Source organism: Anthonomus grandis, chromosome 4 (genome assembly GCF_022605725.1).
Source record: "Anthonomus grandis grandis chromosome 4, icAntGran1.3, whole genome shotgun sequence".
In the NCBI taxonomy this organism is placed as follows: domain Eukaryota; kingdom Metazoa; phylum Arthropoda; class Insecta; order Coleoptera; family Curculionidae; genus Anthonomus; species Anthonomus grandis.
The window spans coordinates 29,750,211-29,772,222 of record NC_065549.1 but is presented as its reverse complement, the minus strand read 5'-3'; the positions used below and the strand labels follow the sequence as shown (position 1 = coordinate 29,772,222).

At 29.8% G+C, this 22,012-nt stretch overlaps 1 protein-coding gene and 1 long non-coding RNA gene across 4 annotated transcripts in view; one reads left to right on the top strand and one right to left on the bottom strand.

Annotated features, from left to right (window-relative positions):
* LOC126735428 (uncharacterized) overlaps positions 1-21,231 on the bottom strand; it is a 68,035-nt gene extending 46,804 nt beyond the window's left edge. For 2 of the 3 annotated variants that reach the window (XM_050439410.1, XM_050439412.1), the window contains exon 1: positions 16,767-16,978. The gene's annotated coding sequence lies outside the window, so the exon portion shown is untranslated. Of the gene's footprint in view, positions 1-16,766; positions 16,979-21,080 lie in introns of those variants that run through there. The other variant, XM_050439411.1, reaches the window with a different exon arrangement.
* LOC126735432 (uncharacterized) lies at positions 78-1,640 on the top strand. Its single transcript, XR_007660402.1, has 2 exons — positions 78-357; positions 1,287-1,640. It is a non-coding gene; the product is annotated as an uncharacterized LOC126735432 (long non-coding RNA).
* Positions 21,232-22,012: the final 781 nt, after the last annotated feature.

Genomic DNA, 22,012 nt, shown 5'->3' with positions numbered 1-22,012 from the left:
TAGGATAAGCGCGCACTTCTCTGATTTTCACATAGGTATGCTCTGTTACCTATACTAGTAACTATCATTGGTGACAACTCTTTTTTAAAATGTCATATAATTTTGAATATTACTTTAACAACGCTTTACATTATATTAGTTGCATAAATACGACAAATCTAATGAAAGATGATTTTTTTTTATTGTTTACCTCAATGTTTGGTTTTTCTCCCTCGTATGAAGAAGTTGAGACAGTTTTTAAGGATGTCGAAGTTAGAGACCTGATATCTATTAGGAATTATTTAAGGACAAGATATTTATCTTTTAAAAATATCGACTTACATATTTTAGAGATGTATAAATTATTAGATATAGAAAGTAAGTATTCATCAGACTAGTTTATAGTTTTCGATAATGCGGCCTTGTCTTTCAAAAATTCATGGGTTATGTAGCAATTTTTTAACCCAACGATTTTTAGTTCTTTTTTTTCGTATTTAGATTTATGGTTGGGATTGAATTGAATTACGTTAGAGATAAACTAGCTCTTATATACTTTCAAATTTTACATAACAAATGACGCATTGTTACCCTTTTTACTTTTTTTAAAAATATAATATAATATAAACGTGTAGTGCGTCTTTAATTATTTCAGTATTTCTATATCAGCAATATCAACATTAAACAATAGAACATTTATTTATGAGAAATTTCATGTAAAAATCAGAATATTTTCATTTATTTATCTTAAAATGCCGACTTTCACCTAATCCAAAAATCTCATCCATTATTCTCGAAGAGACCAATATACAAAATTGACGAAAAACAAATAAAAACACAATGTCACGGTCTCACAACATGTAATTAAACGGGCGACACGTGTTTCGCTCTAGTTAGAGCATCATCAAGGCTTTAGATGACTTTAGAAGCCTTTAGATGCCTTTAGAAGGCTTCTAAAGGCCTGATGATGCCCTAACTAGAGCGAAACACGTGTAGCCCGTTCACTTACATGTTGTGAGACCGTGACTTTGTGTTTTTATTTGTTTTTCGTCGACTTTCACCTAAGCCCTATGAAATTTTGTTGACGTATAGCAACAGTGCTAAATATTCTTGTAGAAAATTCACATAATAAAAAGTTTTCACATTACAGTGATGTTCTATAGATCGTAGTCATTCTACTAAACAAAACATTTTGCTAAAAATCGTTGGGTTCTAAATAGCTAAAGCACCGTGAACTTATGTTTCTCACTAGAATGTTTTAAGCCTATTTGTCTCTGACAAATGAAATTGTCTAATCTAATTTATTTTAGATAAAGGATATATTTCCAGTCAAGATTTCATTAATCTCTCTAACAAGGGCCAGGCCAGAATGCGCAAGGATTTTTTTAATCACTTAGCACACGCTACCGGAGGATACAACGTAGTTGATTATTTCACGTTTAAGTCCTTTTATTTAAGCTCTTCATTAGATTATATGGGTTGATCAATAAATGTTTTGTAGGTCAAATCTTTTGATAAAGCTAGATCTGTTGAAAATAGATTTTTTCCTAGCTTTAAAAATTACGTTAGTTTCATGATAAAGTATAAATAAAGAATTTATTTTTAGTTAAAAACATTCACAAAATTGTTTTAGCATTTAATTTCAATATATAAGTTATATAATCCGTGGATCTAATTACAGCTAATTTAGTGATACAAGATACAATGTTGCAATAGCGCGGTTATAGTAATTTTATCGTTTTAAGGTCACAGTAAAAACATTTTCAGTGTTTTCTTATCTTTAAAATATAGCACAAATCATACCAACGTATATATCAACTTTGAGACTTTGCTCTAAAATATATATTTAATAATGTATACCCACAAGTTCAGATAGGAATTTATTCAGAAAATATACATTTATTTGCTTCACCCATGCCAAAATGGCTTTTAAATTAAGGGTAGTGTCAATATACGGGTATTTCATATACCTAAGGATAATAATGGTAAAATTTTTAATTCACTGGAAACAATGGGAAATCTTTTAGAAGTCCCGATTTATCCTGTGTTAAAAAAATAAAATATTCATTATTTCTAGACATTTTCGCTAACTATTTGCTTACACATTTACCGATTTCATTTTTTTTGGTACCGTTGAATAGAGAATTTTATGCTCCTTACTATGATGTATCACACGATGGGGGTTCCCATTTGACATATTAAAGTGAGGTTAGCTGGAGGTGAGGAGGTGATTGACAGAACTACAGTAAATGCATAATTAAACGTCCTCCTGTATATCTAATTTGACGTGTTTTTTTTTTTTTTTCTTTTAAAAAAGGTAGTTAAGGGTGGATTGTTTTGAAATGAAAGCACTGTATAATCAAGTGTTGCTTATAATAATTTAGGCATTATTTATTTTTGTAGGTATGATGCCCTAGTTGGGCGAAAGTTGCGGATCGGTTTAGGCCTAACGACGATCAGTGGTATGCAGCTTGTGGAAATCGAAATCATATGCTATATCTTACTTTTGTATATGCCTTATCTTACTTTTAACTAAAATTGACGGGTAGTTAACAAAAGTGACATTGTTGACGATAACTAAGGGTCGATTATTTGTCATTTGTGTCGTTTCAATTTCGTTTAATTATAATTATATATTAATTATAATTGCAGATGTGGGTGGATTAATTTGATAAAACATTTTAATAATGTCAATTTATTTTCTTAGAACATTGAAAGGCTAGAATTAGTAAAAAAGAACTTTGTTTGAGTTCAACATGTGCACAGGGGCAAGGGGGGTGTTTTGTTTACAAACATATTCATAGATTCTCTGTTGTCAATGCGTGTACGCATTTTCAAAAGAGGAAATTTTCAGCTACATACCAACACATATAATAATGTTAATATAACTTATTGATGTTAGATTTTGGATTAAAAATAAAAAGTAGAAATAGATATATGTTATTCTCATCGCAAAAATAACAACTTCAAAGCAAAAAAAATATTAACATTCTTATTCCTAAAACCGCTTCTAAAAAATTTGAAATGGCAATACCGCAGGCAAAGGCTGATGTCATCTTGCGAAATGTCATCTCGACAAACGGCTTTGTCTTTGCATTCGGCATTTGTGAAGCTCTGAGCTTTTTCTTTAGTTTTTAGTTGAAAAGGGAGAAAGTTTGAGTTACTTTAGTGTTTTTATGACCTGTTATAATAGTAAGAACATGTGCCATTTGTGCCACACTATGGGAAAAAGGGGATTTAGGCCGATTTTTTTACAATTACAATTACAATTCCATTTAACTTTGAATGTTGACTTCTTTATAGAGTATCTTATCATATTTTATAAAAAAAGCTTCATATTTTATTAAAGAGGAATAGTATTATAGTGACAAATTTTTATGATATAAAGTATGTTGTTTTACTATTTCTACACACGGATTTGGCATCATTGCATTAGAGATGTTACAAGCAAACAAACTGCCCCTAAGTTTATTTTGTTTTTTGTTTTTATCTGCTTTTTTTGTTAGCTGTTGCCTTGAATTTTGGTTTGAATTTTAAGGTATTCTGGTTCGTGTGTTTCTGTGGTTCCAATTTCCTCTATGAGGTAAATTTTAATTCCTGTAATTAGCCTCTCATATCGTGTAATTTTGCTTTAAATCCTAGGCAGCAGTTAATTGTTACTAGACTTGCCTCTTCAAATAATCCAACTTTAAAAATTGTATGGACTTCAGAAGGAGAAGAGCTCTAATTTATTTTTAAATTTTAATTTACAAAAAAACAAAACAGCCTAACAAAATCATAAAAGCAAAAATTGGTTAGGTTAAACTATATTAGTGAATATGGAGGCTGATGCAGGGTTTTTGGCCGCCTTATAAAACTTTAGGCTCTTTTAATAAATCCCTCGCTAATGGCGAGGAACCTGATGAAATGTCTTGGAAGTTATATCCTATAAAAAGATTATTTTTTTACTCTGGTGAGCATTGTTTAACTTACTAATTTTTTACTTATGCATGATATTAAATCAGTAGCAAAAAGTTTAAAAATATCTTTGAAAGTAGTTTTCTCTCAATTATGTATTCTATTTAATTTTAAGTTTTATGTTATAGTTAGTTATTTTTACGTTTTAACTAATGTTTGTGTAAATATATTTGCTATATATTTCTAAATAAACGTTTACTTATAAATGTTAATTTTTAATTAATATTCAATACATATTTTGTCTGAGACAGTAAAAGGTTATGTTCACGTTATTTTCGTGTCATTTGGTGACCCAATTTTAATGACATTTTCACCTGTGATTGCTATTAATTAAATTTATCATGTTTTCTTAACTTCGAAACTGTTTTAGAATCTTTTAAAACTGTTTGAAAAATTGTTCTTGAATAAATAGGAACAAGTACAAATTAACTAAACAGTATTCAAACTCCACTGCATCTATTTGGATTAGTGAAAATAATACGTTTTTATAATTAATGTAATTAATAAGTAACAGTATGTTATGTCTATGTACGATATAAAAATAACACTTATAAACTTATATTTAATATAACTAATATCATTAAAACTTATAAATTCTATTTTATTTGATCGGTTTTTTTATGACTGGTAAAATGACCATGCCTAAATGTCAAATTAGTTATAACAGCTTACATCAGTTTGTATGCAATTACAATTTCTCTATATTTTTGTGTTCTGTTTCTGGGATACGGCGTACTAGCGGTACTACAAACAGTACTTGTCTTACTGAATATTGCTACTTTGCATAATTAACAGGTGTATCGAGTGTGCTTGTCATGTATCGTTTTCTATATTACTTTTCTTAGTAATAAACATTTAAGTATATAATATATATATATATATATATATATGTGTATATTTAATTATCTAACAATACATATAATTAAGATAGCATTATGGAGACTTTTAATAATGTTTCAAATAATGAAATCGACAAGGTAAAAACAGATTTTAGTCCGAGGCAATTGGAATTTTTATATTTAGAGTTACATGTTTGAATCTAGAGATGTATGCCAAGTTTATACAATTCCATAATGATAATTCTATTCTAACTCTAACTATTTTTTTAAATTGTATTAGTATTTTGAGCTACTAAATTTTATAAAATCTAAAAATTGTATATTAAGTTCTACATATTTAACTTTTTCTGAAACATCATTTATGTGACCGTCAAATAAACTAAAAATTATTAATTAAATTAAAAATTAAAAATTATTAATTAAATTATATACAGTACATCCGTAAAGTAGCGGATAAATTCAATAAAAATGAAATGGATCGTTTCTGAAAAAAATTCCCGAACCCGTCGATTTTAATATTGGGCTTAGGGTTTTTCTACGTGGAAGTTAAATATACTGGATGACTCAATAAGAAGATATGACGTCATCAATATGTTTCTTAAATGGAAACGACCATTTTTTAATGCAGAATCAGTAATAACGCTTTTTTAGAAAGGATTTAGTATAAATAAATAGTGGTTACACAAGCAATTTTGAACGAAAAATTATTATAAAATATAAAATTAATTAACATTAAAATTAAAATGTATTTTTAAGAGGCGAAAGCAGTGTCATCCTGTGTTTTATTAGTAATTACCCTTTATTACCTACTATTATTGTATGAAACATGAGAAAATTAACCGAACGTGAAAGAATCGAAATCTTGTGCATAATTGGTTTCGGAGATATGTCGCGTACTCAAAAGGAGGTGGTTCAATAGTTTAATGCAACTCATCCCGATCGGTCGCCTATTAGCCAAAGCATGATAAGCAGAGTTGAACCAAAGTTTCGTGAATTCAAGCATGTTCGGGATAAGCAAAAAGCTGGTCGGGGTGCAACAACTGAAGAAGATGAGCTTAACGTTCTGTTAACGGTCCAACATATTCCCAAAGCCAGAATCACAGGCACGGCTTCTAATGTTAATCTTCTTACTTCAAGAGCTATCGGATAATGATTTTGATCGCCGAAATGAATTTTGTGTGCAAATGCAGCAATTATGTAATGATAACAATAACTTTGTATCCGGATTTGGAAGAACCCGATACGCACCAACGTGATCTTTTTTTTCAGTAGGACGAAGCCCCGCTACACTATACTACTTTACCCGTTCGCAATTATCTAGATGAAGTTTTTCCTAATCGTTGGATAGGTAGACGAGGGTTTATTGAATGGCCACCCAGATCGCCAGATTTAACTCCCCTCGATTACTTTTTATAGGGATACTTAAAAAGTAAAGTGTATGTCACTAAAACAGCGAGTTTAGAGGATTTAAAAGAATAAATTCGCCAGAACATTGGAAATATTACTTCAGATGTCATTGAAAACGTTCAAAAATATTTTTTTTAAATCGTCTTGGTTATTGTCAGATTGTTAACGATGATCAATTCGAACATTTAATTTAGATAGGTATTTCTTTAATTTAACATTTTATCATCATTTTTTGTTCAAAATTGCTTATGTAACCACTATTCATTTGTACCATATCCTTTGTAAAAAAATGTGTTCTTTCTGATTCTGTATTAAAAAATGGTGGCTTTTATTTAAAAAACATATTGATAACGACATATCTTTTTTTTAAGTCACTCTGTATATTTAATTTCCACGTAGAAAAACCCTAAAGTAAATATTAAAATCAACAGGCTTGGGCATTTTTTTCAGAAACGGTCCATGTCATTTTTATTGAATTTATCCGCTACTTTATACAGCACTGTATATAGACAAATTAATAAACCTCGTGATCAGCTGCTATAGCCGTCCAGAGGATAGCACTTGCGCAGCTTACTTTTTTTTTAATTACTCAACCTTAGAGGCTTTGAAGTTATTAGTTATTCATTATAGCTATGCATTATGAATACAATTTGTGTTATGGATGCGATATTACTATGTTAACTGTTATATAAGTTATGAATTGTGAAATGAGAGATATGATAATGGATTAAGAAAAGTTGTATAAACCAGGCGGTATTTTAAATGTTTTTAACTATTTAAAAGTAAAATGCATGAGGCTTCACAAAACGAAATACTATAAAGAATTTCAAAGCTCAATAAACTTGATTTTTTAAATCTTGATATTATATCTTGACTTTCTATATTATAATATTAAGTAAATGACTGCCGTGAATGGCTTATGTGGTATGACTTGATATGTTATTTGTTTGAAGAAATATTCCATTACTTTGACACGACCTAAATTGTGGACTGGCAATTTTGCATCTGAATGCTAATCTTTGCAATGGGGTTCAAGTTTTTCTTGCTTACGAGCCAAATTGCCTTATACCACCAAAGTAAAAAATGTGAAAGTATAAAGTTACAGGATCGTAGTGGCTTATTGATATCGCTGTTGTGATAATGTTTGGATAATGCGACTCGAAAACATGCCACGTAGCAATTGAGCCAATCCTTCTGCTGAGTGGTATGTGGCACAGTACTGTTGAATCGAAAGCTGTTTGACCTCTTCCAACTGTTCCTAGAAAAAACCATAACAACGTTGCGAATGCCATTAGCTGTAGCAGCTTTCTCCGCATGACCTTTGAAAAAATTCAATAACACCTGCCGAATAAAAGGGACACCAAACAATCACGCTCTGAGCATGCATCTTTGTTTTAAGTATATTTGGGAAATTGTCCGGGTTTAAGAAATCCTGATCGTAGACATGCGTCTCATTGCTAATGATAATTGTCATTAAAAAATTGTCTCTTGTTCTTGTATATATTCGGAAAATCAATACTGCTGATCATGCATAGCCTTCAATAATTGCGTTATTTGATGTCTGGATAGATATGATGTACTTATTCATACGGACATTTTTGCCCATAATTAGTTCATTTAACATCTTCTTAACAGTACGTCTGAATTAGACCAAATAAATTTTATTTTTAATTATCTTTTTAAATTTGAATTAATTTGATACCGAATATATTTAAAAAAATATAATTTACTTAAGTAAGAAGAAACAGAATTAAATTTTGCATATAATTAACATAAATAAAATAATGTCTATTAATGATTGCTGCATATTTTACAAAACTTAAATGCAACTTTCTTATTTTTCTGAAAATTAATAGCTACTTTGTAAGAAAATATATTATTACTCATTTTCATTTTATATAAATCCGGCGACTTTGTGCTTTTGTGCTAAATAAAATAATTATTGTATATGATAAAATATTGTGTTAAATATAATATTTTCTATGTTATTCGTTGTGAATTTAGTTTAGCTTTTTAGCTCTTAATCTTATTTGGAATGTTTTTTGTTTAAAACTCACAGTTTGAATATATATTTAATAATACCATAATCGAAAATTGTTTAATTGAAATACAACAAAACAAGTACAACCAACAACTCCCATAATGGACCATTTATTTTTTCAAATTTACCAAACATTTTAGTGACTCCTGGTAGTTTATCTACTCTATAATATTGCTTTTTGCTCTGGATTTAAAGTATTTCAACTTTTCTTTCAAGGTGTTCTCATAGATTCTAAAGAAGATCAACATTTTTGTATTGTTTTATAAATTAAAAGAAAATCTGACTAATTCTAGTTATTACCACACCTAATTTGAATTTGGTTTACGATTTATTTATCACTACATTGTACTTTTAATGAATACTGTTATTCAAAAAATATGGAATTCATTTATGTATGATAGCAGAGGTTTATGGTTTGAACGTACTTCAAAGGCGCTTTGTATATACATATGTATAAGTTATTTCACACTCACAATCACACACATAATTACCCGTTTCTTTTATCTCACTGAAGCTTTATCTCACGGTTAGAAGAAGAAATATGCATAAGATAAATAGTTCAAATAAAAAGACTAGCTATTTTTACTATCGTCTATCCTAGATCTAATTATACCCTATGGGGACTCGAACTGGAATAAATTCGCAAGCGTTTTTAGGAAAAATTTGTCCATCTTTTTTTGTTTTGTGCTGTCTTTAAAAATTTATTAAAATTTTTTTTTTCAATCAGTTCGAAAGGGTGGAATCTAACCCTACTTGATGACGCCACATTGGCGCCTTATTGGAAAACTTTTTAAAAAGGAAATTGAGGTGTACTTTTCTTTTTGAAACAAGTTAATTCTTGGCTTTAAATTGAAAAGTAATCTTTATTTAATTCAGGTATGTAAATTAAAAACAAAATATCCCGTACAAACCTTAAATGCGTATTTTTTTGAGAAGGTGATTAATCGCTAGAGAATGATCATTATATGATCATGATCTTTACGCGAATACAATTATTTAAATTTGTTCATAGTGATTAATCACATTCTTAAGATAAACAAAATATGCATTTAACGTCGGGATATGTTGTTTTAATTTTAATATCTCTTAACAGTTTTTTTCCAATTTTAAGTCAAGGCATAATTTCTTTTAAAAAGAAAAAAATGCACCGTAAAATTCCTTTTTAAAAGTGTTTTCCAAAACAAGTTGCCACAGGTGGCAATCCCATTTAAAAAAAGTAAGTAGGGTTTGGAAACTTTTTTTCTAAAACGATATTTTTCAGATAAGTTTGTGCAAATGATCTATTTTCACATAGGCCTTATATGATGCTTGCTCTGGATAGATTTTGGATTAATTTATTATCTACTGCTTTATTCTTCCTTGACAGCCAAATACTTAATACCATCTTATTTATCTTTTCTTAATGTAATTTACCGTATTTACCTAATAATGAATTTGTTCATTGTCATTTTTATTTATTGATAATTAATTTGTCATCCCATGTGTAATAAATAAAATATTTATTTCATTTACTTGGTGTGTATTTATTGAGATTTGAAACGAATTTTTCCATTTACACAACCATATTAAAATAAACCTTTTAGTATATGAAAGTGATACTATAATAGAAACTGTACCCATATGAAAAATGAATAAGTTTTATTTGTTAAATATTTATTAGTATACAGTTTGGAAACAACCGCCGTTGCAGTGAACTATCTTCTCTTATAAAAAAACACAATACTAGTTATACTACAAACATTTATACAGGGTGAGTAATATCGATATATCAGAAACGATTGCAATTTTTTTTACATTTTGGTGACGTTACTTTTGTTTTGTCCTTTTATCTCCCTAAAAGGGAGGGAGAGTCACTTTTTTATTTCAAATAGAATGATGTATTTCTAATTTTAAAAATCTAATCTATGTCAAGTATGAAGTCTGTTGGCAATAAATATTTAAAATTGTTTTGCTGGTTACGGATTTATATTTAAATATATTTAATTAAATTTAAAAATAAATCAAATATTTTAACCATTTTAAGGGCGTCATTACGTAAGGATACTTTTTTTACTATATAAACCGAGAAAAAGTTATTGACTCGCATGATACTTAAGTATAATCTAAAAGCCTTAAAGGCCATACTGTAAAAGTCTGCTTTGATCCATTTATAAATTTATATTTTATTGGTCTGATGAACAGCTGCGGCGTTAACTGCTTCTTTGGCAATTTTGCCGTTATAAGTATCAGTGAAAAAATAACAACATATGGGAAATGGAAATACCTTTTGTTATTCGAGAATTGTAATTAAAGGAAACGTTATAAAGATGCCTGATATATTTCGATTTATAATGTTACTAATTTCCAAGATATTTTATTCGTTAAACGTTTGAAGCAAAATAATATTAAATTACATGTTTTTAAATGCAAAAAGTACTATATTTGTAAGAAACATACAAGGTTCACTCTTAAATAAAAGTGCAAATTAAAAAAGAGTCTATTTTTTAAGATATTAAGAAATGTATTAATTGCAGGTTATTTGCTTGCTTTTTATTTAGAAGAAAGTTTTATTTTCAGTAAGATAATAATAGGTACTAGTTAGTAAATATCTACATTAGTTAAAAAGCATAAGTTCAATTTAAATACATTCCGCCAAGAAAGTATCACATCACTATTAAGAATATAAAATCTGTCTGTTTAAAATTATTTCTATAATTAGATTCCTTTTTAATATTTACATTACTATCTTTTAGTCAAAATAACATTCCTATACAAGATTACTGGCCAAATTATTGAATTTAAAAAAATCAGATAAACAATTTTATTAATTTTGCGTTTTGTCAGTCCGTAAATTGGTTCCTTTAATAGTACAGTTTTTCGGTTACATCATCAAAATCCTGTAAAAATATAATGCTGTGTATATTATATAAATATAATATATAAATACAGATCATTCTTCAAACACAAACGTAAATATAACGTTTTCGTTTTGTTGAAGATGAATGCAGTCAACGATATGTCGGTAATTTGGCTGGCGTTAATCACCCACGGCATCTCGGGCGGAACCAGAAAATACCAGCGTGCGATAGGCGACCAGTAACAGGTCGGCCGCTACGAACTGCGCCCATAGATAATCGGTTTTTGATTCTGCAAGCTCTTTGTAAAAAGACATAACTGACACTAAGCTGTTGAAGCTGAGTGAATTAGCTGCCTCTCGAAATGTACGAATATAATCAGAAACTGTAAGACACATCCTGAGGTAATCTGGAATAAGAGACACAGTAGTCACTGCTGCTCGTCTCACTAGAGAGCACCGGGTAGCACTTAAACTGGAATATAAATAATTAGGGTAACGTGTTCTTCAGAGTTGAGTCGAGATTTTCTTTATACTGTTCAGATTGCGTTATTTTTATTTGCAATATAAGACCTTTAATCATTTTCTGGGGAGGATCCATTATGCTTTAAGGTGAAATATCTTTAAGGGACCACACAAAATTAGTACTTCTTAATAAAAGCTTTTTAACTGCCGACAGATACATTGAGCTCTTATTAATTATTAACTTAGCTATAACTATATTTAATTAGCCATAACTTTCTCTAAAAATTTTAGAGAAAGTTATGGCAATGCAAATTTCTGTCTTTTTTTCAAGTAATAATATTTTGCAAGAAAAGCAGTCAGGATTTCGACGTGGACATAGTTGTACAACTGCGTTGGCTGAGATTACACACCGTATTAATGGGGAATTGGAAAACAGCAAAGCTAGCGTTCTGGTACTTCTAGACTATTCACGAGCTTTTGACTTATTAAATCATGATGTTTTGTTGAGTATTTTGGTTTATATTGGTTTTCGGTTTAATGCTCAATCTATGATTCAATCTTTTCTAAGTAACAGAACGCAGAGGGTATTAGTTGATAGTAGGTAGGGAAGTACTCTGAGGTAATGACTTTTCACTCAGGTGTCCCACAGGGAAATGTCTTGGGCCCCCTTCTTTTTACAATTTACACGTCTAATTTTATTAATTCTATTCGCCATTGTGATTATCATTTATATGCCGACGACACTCAAATTTTATACTCTTTTAAGCCAGAAAATGCGACAGAGGCTAACCTTAGAATAAATACGGATCTTCAGGCGCTTTGTGAGGGGTCCGAGGGTCACATGCTGAGGTTGAACCCCTTAAAATCAGTGGATTTATTATTTTGTAATAATAAACTACGTGGAAATATCTTGAGTCAGTTGGATCTAAGTATCGGAAACGCTAATATTTCATTTAAAAATTCCACTAAAAACCTGGATTTAATTTGTGACACTAAACTTAAATTTACCGAACAAATAACAGCTTGTATTAAAAAATCCTACTGCGCCCTTAAATCTCATTTTCCTCATAGGCATTACTTAGAAAAGAAAACGAAAATTGAACTATGTGACGCACTCGTACTATCACACTTTAACTTCGCGGATAGTGTTTATGGTCCTTTTCTGGATACAACACAGGCCCGGAGAGTGCAAAAGGTTCACAACTCATGCATACGTTTTATATGTGGCATAAGACGTGGACAACATATATCACATAAGCTTAAAGAACTTAGCTGGTTGTCAATGTTCAATAGGCGTGTACTGCACTCGGCTTGTCTGTTTTATAACATCATTAAATTTCAATGTCCTATCTATCTCAGTAGGAAAATTGTTTACAGAACTGATGTTCATAATATAAATATACGTAGAAGACACATCCTTACGATCTCCAAGCACAATAAGGAAATTTTTAAAAGAGGATTCTCTTATAACATAGCGTCAACCGTAAATAAATTTCAAATTACTCATTTTAACACATCTTTATCCTGTTTCAAAAGAAGGATCAGACAGCGGCTTCTCAGTGAATGAGTTTTAATGGGCGTTTATATGCATTTCAGAGAAAATAAGATATTATATACATACAATTTTCTTTTATTTTTTTCTGACCAGAGCTTAATAGTTTTCCCATGTGCTATCTCTGTACCGCATAATGGACCGAGTCATCTAACTTCATTAATGTATTGGGTTTTATTAGGCTTAGGTTAGGTAACTAAATGTAAGTACGGCTTAGAATTTGTCTACAGCTTTAACAGCCTCTCCTTTTGGAGAGAAGCTGACTATCAGGGCCATTTGTTTCATTTATATATTTGTTTTATATTTGCAAAATTGTTATAATTAATTGGAATAATAAAATGATTATTATTATTATTATTATTATTATTATTATTATTATTATTATTATTATTATTATTATTATTATTGTTATTATTATTATTATTATTATTATTATTATTATTATTATTATTATTATTATTATATGTACCTGTTAAATGAAGTTTCTGGTTGAAAGATATCCTACAGATAATTCGAATCCATTCAAAACAAGTTGAAGCAATTTACATCTAATATTATGATACATGTAAATTCTATTGCAATAAAAATTATGGGAATTTAACTATTTTTATTTTTGTTTTATAATGTAAGTTCAAGTTGCATGGAAAACGTAAATAATTCCCTGAACTATTTTCTCCCATAAATATTTTCTCACGTTCAATTAATTACTATGCATTAACTAATTAAAGTTTTTTACAATTTTAAGATACCGCTGAACGTTTTCATTTTAAAAGAGAAAAGATTAAGCTCAATTTCTTATTTTGCAGAGACTGGATGCATTACCATAAAGCATAAAGATCTTACTTCAGGGAGTTGCTAAGTAAACTTTAAAAACCTGCAAAAAAAGTTAAAATGTTTTAATTACTAAAAATTTTGACGGTAGTGCACTAAAAACTCAAAGAAGATAAACGCTTTTTGCTATCTTGCATACCCGTATTATAGAGTAAATATTTAGGAGAAAAGTTTAACAGGTTTTCTATATTTCAATTTAGATCAAACATAATTTTAGTCTCGTGATATTTTTCCAATAAAATGCATTTTCTTACTGCCACAGGCCATTTTAAAATGGTTAATCACCCGGAATGATGAAACACTCCTAGGCAGACTCATGAGGGTTTTATTCAAACTGTTGTTGTAGTCTGTAACATTTGCGGTGTTAATTCGTGACACACGTCAATGTTTTGCACGCCCATCTTTTAATGTTTTAGGAGGACTACTATAAACTTTTTTTTATATGTGAAAATTGTGACTTAAATCTGATGAGTACCACTTAATTATGCTCCATCGTTCAACTATCCTGCAAACGTCTTATTTAAATAATTGTCCATACTTAGCAAGCAATGGGATGAGCTTTATCTTGTTACCAAATCAGTTCCTGTATATTATTAGTAGGATTGTTAACAATAATAATACATTATGTTGTTTACAACAAAATTTTATAATAGGAAAAAAGGTCCTACAATAAACTTTCTAAGATTGCTTAACTGTACAGTCAACTTCTTCGGGTGTTATGTGTTGTTTCGTGTTTCGTATGATCGTTGGACTGGTATCATCCCAGTGAGCACTGATAGTTAATGGCGCTTCATTAAATTATTGAAAAATAAACTACACTCCCAAAACATACTATATATATATGAAATTATATTTCTATTTATTTTTATTATTTTTAGTCTTTCTACAATTAAATATACTATAATTGATAAATGCCATAAGGTTAATAATTGTCAAACAAGACAAAAGAACTAATAACTGGCATATCTAAACGATTTTCGTCAAACGTATTAGTGGCAATTGCACGCATTGCATAGATGCATATTTTCCAAAAGAGTGAATATATTTTCAAAAACTACGTAGCAACCGACTTTAATAAGGCATCACTTGATTCCTATTCTGATATTTAAAGGTGCATTGTTGTTTGTTGATATTAATAAATTAAAAAACTTTAAAGGATTTTTTTAATTATTAATTTTTTTATTTTACTTTAAATATTATGTTACTAGATTAATTTTTCGTTTTTCCTTTTCTTTTCAAGGATTGTTTTATTGAAATAAGAATTTATTTTATAGGTAAATTAAATACGCAACTAATATCTGTTTCAAATTAAATATTATTTGCAACTCTAGTATAATACTCAACTTTCACTATTATCAATTATTCAGTTAGAAAAAATACTGAAATTAAGTTATCATCGCCAAGCAGGATGTAGTTGTTCTTAACGAAATTTATAAATGTTTACGAAAATACCTATAGTAAAATCTTTAAAACCCAAATTGTAACAAATTATTTATTTTATATTAACAATTTTTAATGAAGTTAATTAGTTTTATAACAAGAATATTTCAAATATACTTTAAAAATGAATTCATGACATATTTTAGAATAAATATATAATATGTGTAAATATTATATTATAAAAACGTAAATAATTCTTAAAAAAAGCACAAAATAATATGTATTTTTTAATGAATTGTCCTGCAGTTTATTATGAGAGTCACAATTTTTTAGAATATAGCTACTATTGAGGAAAATATTTAAACATAATTTAATATATGATATTTATGGCAGGGGAATCCCAAGATTTTCGTCAAGATGTTTCTAGGAAACAGCTGCTCGAATATGTTTGACATATTATTGAATGAGAATAGGGTTGTCGGGATAGTCCGTGAAACGGAAGCAGAACAAGTAAAGATAATACCTGCCGACACATGTTGCTGCTTTTTGGCTCCTTTAGGGCAACTAGATAACCAAAGAAAAAAGTAAGGAAAAAAACATAAGGAAGCACGAAAAGGAGGAAACCAGCAATTTGTGTGATCAGCTCTATTAACTCCGGTTTTGGAGCCAAAATACAGCATTCTAGATGCCCTGCGCTAAAGAAGCTAAAAAGCAGAAATACGTGTCGGCAGGTGTAACCATTATATCATCTTTTCTCCGTGCTATCTTTAATTTTTTAAAACTATATGGACTCGGATTGGGTTGGGTTGGGTTGGGTTGGGTTGGTTAATAGAGCTGATTACACAAATTGGTTGTTTGCTTCTGGTCGTGAACCTTTATGTTTTTTTCCTTGAATTTTTCCTTTAGTTCTCTAGTTGCCCTGCCCTGAAGAATCCAATAAGCAGAAACACGTATCGGTAGGTACCATCTTTACTTTTTCTACTTCCGTCTTACGGAGTATCCCGATAAATCTATTCTTTTTCTATTTAACTCTCCGTGCTATCTTTAATTTTTTGATATTATAGAATATTTCGTATAGTAATAAAAAATTCCCTTATAATATAATAATTTTTTAATGCATGTCAGATATTAATATTCTTTATTGTGGTCTAATAATCCATTTTTAATGTAACTTTAACTTAAAGCACTTAACCTTTATTTATGCGTATTTTATTCAAAATAAATAAGCTTAATTAATATTCAATAAAATAATAACAAACTTAATAACTTGTTATTCTGCTAAATCGTTTAATAAACCAACAGCATATTTTTAACAAAAAACTATCTACAGTATAATGTTCCCGCGTAGGGCATACATATATCAGGGACTTCCTTTGTGAGTTTACAGTTAATCCATTGAAATATTTCACATAGTATCAATGACTTAAGATTCTCAAGCACTAGCGCCATGAGGTTACTGGCATTTAAATAAATATATTTTCTTACCGGTATCGGCAACAGATTTGTAATCCAGGATGAGTGCAATTTATATCATTTACCACTAAACTTCTATACACTATACACCGTGGTTTTAAACTTAACTTTTGTCTGATACTTAAAGTACCTGTACAAAAAAGGAATATTTAATTGACTCCGACATTCTTTGAAACAAAACAAAGGTGCACCTCTCTTTGAAAATACACCTGGCGTGTGTTCATTCTACAAGAAGTAACCGAAGATACGTCTCGCGAGGTCTCGTATAAGTTCGGAGGATCAGCAAAAGGAAACGGTTTGAAGGTGAGAGCAATTACGGACTGCCATGAATGTATAAAACCATTTCTACTAAGATAGGAACTTCTTCATTAATGGTATAGCGAAAGAAGCTATAGGGACAACGAACCTGAATAAAGAACCAAACTAAGTAAGGGAATACGTTCATTTTTATACACCGTGATTAGCATTACAAACACGTCTTCATTATTCGTTAATAAGAATTTTTTCTTCTTTACTTTTTGTTTTTAATTTGTACATGCAGGGAATGTTCTGTCATATATGGCTGTTGATAAAAGTAAAATGTAGCTTAATGTTATTATGTAGGATGTCTCATTAAGAACGTTCTCCGGCTATATATGGCGGTACACATTAGATTCGTTAACATTACTATATTGATAATTAGTAGATGAGATGCAGAAAAAAAATTAGCGGCTCTGTTTTAAGATAATTTAATTTACTTCATAAGGCACTTTTTATAAAAAAAGCATTTCTTTGAAAAAGTTATGATATAACACTTTGTCTTTTACATTTTATTACCAACCTTTTTTTTGTAACTTAATAAAAAGTTATCAAAATGCTTATAATAAACAGGAGACCAGGAGGGTTTTGAAATATTATGGGTATTTTTGTACTTAAATTTTTTAATACAATAATCAGCAATACTGTTATTAGATCGAATTGTTATCACTTACTGCCAGATTTTTTGGTTCCTCTTTCAATCTCCGCCTATTAAATAATAATATTAATTAATTACTTATGAACCATTGGTATAGATTGAGTTAATGAAGGCTATGAAGTTATATTTTTTAATACAGTGTTTTCAAAACATATATCATAAACATTTTAAACTAACGTAATGTAACATTAAATGTTTAAAAGTGTGTGTCATAAATAATCCTCATCCAGGACGTCCACTGACCTCATGCGAAGTCAACAAAAAGAAAAATATATTTTTTCTGATAGAGAAGTAGCATTTTTTCTCGGCGAAACTGTGTTCATTTTTATAAAGTGATGATATTAGAGGTTGTGTTTTTAAATGCGTATTTTAATTCTTGTAACAGTTCAAAAGTGGAATATTCACATCCAGTATGTGATAACATGATGAATTCACATCCAATATGTGAAGGAAAAATAGAAGTAGTTCTAGTATGTCATCCAGTGAGTCGGACACTGCTGGGAGGCAAATAAAAAAGTTAAAAAGACAACTAAAACATAGCGAAAAACTGCGACAACAAAAAATTACGTAGAAAGTACTTATACTGGTTTAAGTGTTAATGAGTCGCTAGTACATATGTTCGATGTTTCTAATGAAAACATAACCTCAAAAGATTGAATAAGCAAAATTGACTTGGCTGTTAAAAGTGAAATTTAAATATTAGTGAGGTAAATTTAATGGATTGTATTATAGAGAGAATAAGTAATAAACACTTAAAACTGGCTGCTAGAGCGGCTAATTTCAAGACGACTAATTTATTAGTAAATTATTTATATTGGGCTAAACAAGATTATTTTCCAAAAAAATATAAAATTTTTCTAAATATGTTGATATTCTAAAAAAAACGACAAACGTCAATAAGGATAAGCACTAAAACCTACATATTCTAAAGAAAAAAATATGTTATAATTGCAAGGGGCCTCACATTTTTAAAAATTTGCCTAAAAATATAATCAAATGTGATATATGCGAAAGCAAAATTTAAAATTGATTATTCAGTAGGAAAGTGCTTTATAATATATGATAATTATCTTTCTTATAATGCTATTACTTAAAACGTTTTCTGACTTTAAGATTAGGGATATTAAATTCGACACTGATTGCATTATAGTCGATGTAATAATTACGAAAAATATTAACTTCAGCTCTATACACCATCTTAAGAATCTTCTCTATACAGCTTCAAGGCGTTTAATATGAAAATCATAATAAGGGGACCAAATTACAGACGCATACTCAAGCAAGGAACGCACCAAAGAATAATAAAGTAATTTGAAATAGTAAGGTAAAAGATGTACACTATTTCCAGTGATAAAACCAAGACTGCGCATACTCCTGTTAATAATATCCAAAATGTGCGGCAAAAAAGTTAGCTTGGCATCGAAAAGAACACCTAAATCTTTAACTGTATCAACTGACCTGAGTTCGTTATTGTTGATTGTGTATTGATAATTAATAATCTTATTAGAACGACCGAATGAAATACATACACACTTCTTTACATTCAGTTCTAGACTATTGCTTTATGAATATTAAATGTGACTTTTTGAATAAATCAAATAGACATGTTTAAATCTAATGACACTTTTTGCCTGAAAAATATTTGTTCAGTAGAAATTGATACTATTTCATAAAATCAAATAACGCTAGATTTGTTAAACCTTGTCAACCTTACGGATTTGGAAAAAAACTAAGTACTTAAACTTTTAAGAGAATATCGAGACAGCTTAGTTAAGTTGACAATAACATGCAAGTCTAATGACTCTATTATTTATAACGCATATCGTATGTCCACATATAAAAAAATAATACTTGATAAATTATTGGAAGAACTTTTGTGTAACGGAATTATAAGGGAAACAAAGTCGGCCTATGCCATCCCAGCTTTATTATTAAAAAAGGAAAGTAAGGATTACATTGTTGTGTATTAATTATCGCCGGTTAAATGCAATAATTGTTAAAGAAAATATCCATTGATCGAAGACCGATATGCTGGGCGGGCATACATATTTTATAACTTTGGATCTAGCTTTCGGTTACTATAACATACTAATAGGTAAAAAATCAATCAAAAAGACTACTTTCATCATACCTTCATGTCATTACGAATTTACGAAGATGCCCTTCGGGTTAACAAAAGCGCCAGCTATCCTTCAGCGGATATAAAATATTATGTTTGAAGACCGCTTAAATAAAATAGTTTTTGCCTAGTTGATCTTATAATTGCGGCACACGGCTTTATCCAGATCAAGAATCATATTATTAGTTTTATAATATAAAAGAAGTGAGGCCATGTGTAAGTATGCTAGAAAATATGGTGTATTAGTTTAACCAATTACAAGGTTATTGAGGAAAGATGTAGCATTTGCTTAACTAAAAGAACAGCAAGGAGTGTTTTACAAAGTTTAATCCTTGTTAGTGTCACGACGAGTATTAATCCTGAATCAAAGACTAAGTTACACACCGATTCTAGTTACTTAAGATTTGGAGATATGTTAATAACAATGCAACTAGAAGTAGAATAGTTTAATAAGCAAACGTCTCCTGATTACAACTGCAAAATGTGCATGATTACAACTTTTCGATAATTCATCGAGCATTAAAAGGCAATGGGATGTGTAAGTAGATGCTCTTAACAGGAGCCCTATTTTAGGCTCTCTAGATAAGGCAATAATTGACGTTACAGAAGCTGACTGGATATTAGTTAGTAAAATGCAAGCTGAGTAAGTCCATGTTATCCACATAAAGGAATTGTCAACAGGTCCGCCAAACGATACTTTGATAACTATTAACTGTGGGAACATAAAATATATAAAAATATTCAAGAGGGTAAGCCGCTTTGGGTGATTCCTAAAGACGCATGGTGGCAGATTTGTAGATTGTGCCATGATAGAAGGGGATACTTTGGGTGCGAGAAACTGTTAAAAAGATATCAGAGAATTACCGTTTTTTGCAACTTTGAAAATATGTAAAGAAATATGTGTATTTATGCCTCTCCTGTGGCCATCATAAAAATCCTAACGGCTAAAAGGAGGATACCACCCGACAGAAAAAATTGCCACTTTTTTTGCACGATTCATGTAGAACATTTTGGTCCTTTTATAAAAAGTAAAAAGAATAACAAATACCTTTTAGTTATTGTGCATGGATTTCACAAGTCCTGCTTTATTAAAGCTATAAAGGATGTTTTGTAAGTAGAAGTTCATTCTTGAAGTGGAGTGGCTATAATATACGGGGTGATTATTCGGTAAGACAAAATTAAAAGGTAGCACAAAAATTAACGAAATTACAAATAAAAGTCAAAGTTTTAAAAAAGCTTTAAAAATCCTTACCTTACACTACATAGCTGTGATGTTTACATGAAACACAATAGGTTTGTTCTAGCAGGAAATTTAAGATGGTTTGAAACTAGTTTGATGTATATCCCAGTTGCTCATGACCAGACTGAAACCGCATTGCAAACGGTTTCGGACTTATATGTGCTAGAACATCTTTTTAAGACATGACGTTGATATTTCGCAACTCAAAGCCGGTATGTTATATGTTGGTCGGTTAGGTTTTGTGTTATTTATTTTAAACATCTAAATATTTTTCAGTAATTTTATTATTTTTAAGTAATTTTAATATGTAATAAATATTATTTTTTTAAATGCATACCATTGATATTAATGGTAATATTACTACTATGTTGTAGAAATTTCTCAAAATAGCTAATATTTTTATTTGTAGGCGTCCAAAAATTTCTTATTTCTTCATCGACAACAGTTTCTAACCAAGAAAATACTCAAATACCAATTCCTATACAACAGTCCCAACAGTTTTCTTTTATAAACCCACAGCCACCTTCGCGACCTTCAGTAAATAAAATATCTTCATTATATAATAAAGATGACACAAACATTTTTCGTGGGATACCTATGCCAAGTTTGCTGATTCACCACCCACATTCTTTTAATGCCAAGGCTGCCTTCAAACTCGTCTAGCAACAAAATTTCTGTGGTCAGCAGCATCCCTATTATCATTAATTAATCATTAATATCTTGTTTATCGTCATCTTGGCCGACGTCGTTGAGGGGTAAAGGTAGTTTACCCCTCAACGACTATGTTTTTTTCAGCTTCAGCAATTAAATTTTTTCCCATTAGAGATAAATTGTGTGGCAGACAGCAGGCCCGAATAAAGTGCACTATATTATCAATTTTGCTTACTATATATCGATTTGTTGATAGCTTTAAATTAAAGTTTCTCTCCATGGCTGTAAAGTTT